The 4,423-nt window shown below is 49.5% G+C and overlaps 1 protein-coding gene across 1 annotated transcript in view; it reads left to right on the forward strand.

Annotated features, from left to right (window-relative positions):
* GAD1 (glutamate decarboxylase 1) overlaps positions 1–4,423 on the forward strand; it is a 35,732-nt gene that overhangs the window by 4,547 nt on the left and 26,762 nt on the right. The gene's annotated exons all lie outside the window — the stretch shown is intronic.

Consider the following 4,423-nt stretch of genomic DNA (forward strand, 5'->3'; position numbering starts at 1 on the left):
TTCCCTGCGTCCCGGGCCCCCAGGCGGCAGTTTGTGGTTGGAGCAGAGAGCGATTATTTAGCAGCCTCTGGAAACCACCCTCCCTTACCGCGCGGCACCCTCCCTGCGTTTCTGGCGCTCTGTCCCCTGGATTCTGGAAGCAGCATTTATGGCGAGAAAGGGTTGCTCAACTCCAGATCTAGCCATTTCCCAGGGAAAGTCCAGCCCTGCCACGGGGTCCCCGGGTTTGGCCTTCTCCCCAGCATGCGAGGCCGGCAGGACGAGGCTGGTGCTTAGTCCCGGTGCTGGGGCTGCTGGCAGCAGCTGAGCTTTGTTCTATAAATAGCCCCCTCCTCCCACCGCCATTCCTGGCTTAATGGCCCGTTCCGCGTCAGGTCCCTTCAGCGAGGTGCTGGGCTTCAGCAGCCGTCATTGTCATGCAGCCGGGCAAGCAGAACAGAGCGAGCCCTAGGCGCCCACCGTGGCGGAGAACAGGGTGGGGAGGGTGGGGGATGCTTGAAGGGGGGGCTGCTTTCCCTGCGCTCCTGAGCCTGCCTGGGGGGCCGCCCTCATCCACCCCATCCTCACCTCCTGACCTCAGCCCTGGGCAGTCGTTGTTCCCCATTTCCTCAACTGCAGGCTGCCTGAGTCCTCAGGAAGAAAAGGTCTAAACGCCCTTTTGGGGAACACACCCAAAGTGTCCGGAAAGGGTAAAGGGACAGAAGAGTTGAGCTTCTCTGGGTACAGAAATGGAGGCCCCCAAGTTTACATCAGTTTCCTCTGAGGGAGAGTTCTTAGGCATTTGGGGGCTACCATCCTCAGAGAGTTTCTTCTGTTTCTATACCCCATCTTCTAACACTAATATCAGGAAAGTTTCAACCCATGTGACAAGAGGACAGGGCCTCTACTCGGTTAAGGGGAAATTGCCTTCTGCTAAAATGCATGCTTCTGGGGCCACAGGTAGGAGGCTTCACATGAGGAATGATTCTGAAAGGAAAGAAAGCACCAGGAGGATTTATTTTCCATACTTGGGGCCAACTCTGGCTTTCCATTTTAATCTAGTGGAGACAAAGTGCAGTCTTTGGTTTTGACCTGAATCCACAGCCCTCTTTCCTCCTCCACACACAGATGCCTCCACTCCCTCCATCCCAGACTTTCTGTGGCCTGAAGGGTACCCTCTTGATCTGACATCGTTCGTGGTTGGTTTGACCTTTCACCTTAAAATAGCAGAAGAACTAGACCAATGATCCTCTTCCCACCTCCTAATCCATTGCCCTGATCTTCCTAAGCTTCTTTAGTGCCCTGTCAAGATTCTACCCCAACCCACTCTCTTACCCCCTTACCTGGAACCCCCAGGAATGAAATTGCAAAGAAGACCCTGTGTCCCGCTGGTGGTACCCTTAGCTCTGGAGTGGAATCCCCTGGAGAGAGTAATCAGCTATAAGAAACCAGGGTCTTGTACGATGGTAGAAAGTGGAATGGCTACAGGCATGGTGGCCTGACCTAAATAGGAGATGCAGGGAACCCAAGTTCTGGCTCTAGGCTTTGCTGACTTCCTAGTATGTCCTTGGCCTCCCTCATTTATCTACGTAGAGGTCCCAAACTGGCTGCCAGTTGCATCCTCTGAGCTCTTTTATTTAGCCCATGCAGTATGTGTGTGTGTTTGTGTATGTGCGTATTTAATTTTGTGTCAGTTGTCAACTTTTAAACAGAGAGAGCCTTCGAATATTCTGTATTTCTGGCTTCTCTTGAAATAAAAAAGGATGGAGTGGGAGAGATCTGGCAGAGTACTTTTAGCCCATAAAAGTCAGAAGGAGAGTCCCTTCCTATAGGTAGATGCAATTCGGTGCTACAGCTTGGTGAGGAGAGCAGGAACATTCGGCTTCAGGCCCCATATACTCTCTTGGCCATGTGCTTTTATGCCATGCACAGCTCACTGCCCCACTTGGAAACAGCTGGCTCAAATCAGGTCTCTCTCTTTTCCCACACTTCTCCCCACTAACTGGGCCCCCTAGGCCTTTGAGTTTGGGGGCAGCATGAGGAACCAGCAGCAGGCTCTTCCCATAACCCAGAAGTGGAGTCATGACAGGGCTTACCTTCCATCCTCTACTTGAAGCTAGCCAGAGTGCTACATCCTGACCAAAGCCGACTGCAGCTTCAGCTCTTTTCTGTTTTGCCTCTTTGCCTCTTAAGAATGTTGAACTGGGTTACCAGTTACTCACAGCCTTAAACTAGGTCCTCACAGCTGGAGTGTAGAGCAAGAGAGAGTTCAGTCTGCTTTAGTGTCAGAGACTCCTTGTTAGCCAGGGAAGTTGTCAGTGCACTGAACTCAATGTCACCCACTACCTGGTCATCCTTGGAGAAGCATACAGTTCCTTCCAGAGCCTCTCAGAGCCCAGAGAGGCCTGGCTCATTTACCTTTTATGAAGCTCCCAGTATTTTAGAAAATAAATGCCCTCCAAGAAATTGCTATGCCAAAAACAATATACATTAAGCATTTATGTTATCGAAATAATGGTTTTTACCACAAATTATAATGCCATATAAGTGGATTATTTATAAGATCAATACAGGATTTATAGAAAGTACTAATTCTTAGTGTACTCCAGGGAGTATGGTCCAGGAATGGGAAGCAGGTTTGAAGTTGTGTCACAGTTGTCACCTCTCAACCCTATCAGGACACCTCTGAAAATGCCTGTGTCAAAACCTTCTTTGGAGATAACATCCTTCACCTAAGTGGAGGTCCTAGGTCCTGCAGCTGCCCAGAGGAAAGGCATTTCTAAAGAGTTTCAGGTAGAGAGACTTAAGGCTTTACCTGGGAGTGGAGCAGAGCCAACCAGAGGTTAAGGACCTAGGAGTAGGAATTCAACAGGCAGGACCTCACCTCCATTAGGCCACATTTATCTGGTCTCCTCAGCCGGGCAAATTCCATAGCTCCCTGGTCCAGGAGCATGGGAGCAGTCTTGGAATCCAGAAGCCAGGTGATCCTGTGTCTCTCTGGCAAATGAGTGCTGACTCCCGGTTTTAGACTCTGGGGATTTGCAGGAGGAATTCAGAAAGAGAAGAGATGAGGGAAAGGAGATAAGCCCCATCTTTATGTCTGAGTATGGAGCTCCATGATAGTGTATTTCCCCCCTTCTGATGTCCTTTAGGGCTTTAATGATAAGTTTATAAGGTGCTAGGAACAATGAAGAGCCTGGTGCCTCTGCCTTCCTTTCTCCCCTCCAAAAATAGACCCTGCTCCTGTGTATAGGAGGACTCTAATCACCACAACCTTCCCCTGCATCCCTCCTTCCTCCACCCCTCACCGCTGAATTGGCAGACTTAGGAAAGTAAATGGAATTCCCCAGATTAACTTGCCTCTCCACGAACCACCTGGGACTTTCCTCTAAGCCTGCCTTGTGACAGAAGTGACTCCTCAAGGATCTTGCTATCTACAAAGACAGCTTTGTGGTCACCAAGAAGCTTAGCTCTCTTCTTCTTTTCAGTGTGGTGCATTTGGGGCTCAGGGCTAAGGCTGAGGCCGAATTGGAGGAGATGCTGAAGCAAGGAGCAGGTCTGCAGGTCCTGAGCTCAGAGGGGAGGGGTGACTGTGTGCTTGCTCCAAGTTAGTAGGGTCTCCAGCCCTTTTGGCTCAACCTTCCTTTCTGTTCTCTGTTGGTGATGTTTGTGCTGATCACCTCAGTCTGTAGAGATCCCTTCCTTCTGAAGAGCAGAGGTGAGGAGCTTTGAATCCCACCTTGGGTTCAGAGTTCATCTCCATAAAGTTCTTGGATGGCTTTCTTGCTTTATTATAACATTGGCCACCATCTGCCAAACTCTAAGCTCCTGGAGGATAAGGGATCTGTCTCATTTATCTTTATCAGTTCCCCATCCTGAATGCTTAGTGAAGTGCTTTTCTACCATAGGTGCTCAGTAAGTATTTATAGAATTAAATGTCATGACACATAAGATTTTAAGCTTTGTTTATCTCTTTCCCCAATACCTTTATTCAAAGAGAGGAGGTAGAACAAGGAAAGCTGCAATTCAGGTCTGAGTCAGAAAAATTACACTTGCATTCAACCTGTGAGTTGTACCTGGTGCCCAGAGAAAGCATCTTCCCTAACCCCTAGTGCTGGTCCTCACCCCCTCCTCCCTCTGGTTGCACAGCGTACCATAAACTCAGTGCTGGCAGCATCCTCTCTGATCTAGTCCTTCCCTTAAAACTCCATCCTGGGGCTAGTTACTGGAGTGGAAGCTGTCCAATTGACTTAATTCTGAGTTCACTGTCACGTTCAGAGAGGAGAATGGGCTTTGCTTACTGTTTTTCTCTCTTGCATGACTAGGTCTCTGCCACTGATGACACTTGGCACTGCCCCCTCCTTGCCTGAAGGCGAGCAGTGCCAGAGCCCTGATATATAAAATGCAGACACTCAGCTTCTCTGGAGAAGTGAGAACCCTGCTT

The sequence above is a fragment of the Pteropus alecto genome, unplaced genomic scaffold (assembly GCF_000325575.1).
Source record: "Pteropus alecto unplaced genomic scaffold, ASM32557v1 scaffold3, whole genome shotgun sequence".
Taxonomy (NCBI): domain Eukaryota; kingdom Metazoa; phylum Chordata; class Mammalia; order Chiroptera; family Pteropodidae; genus Pteropus; species Pteropus alecto.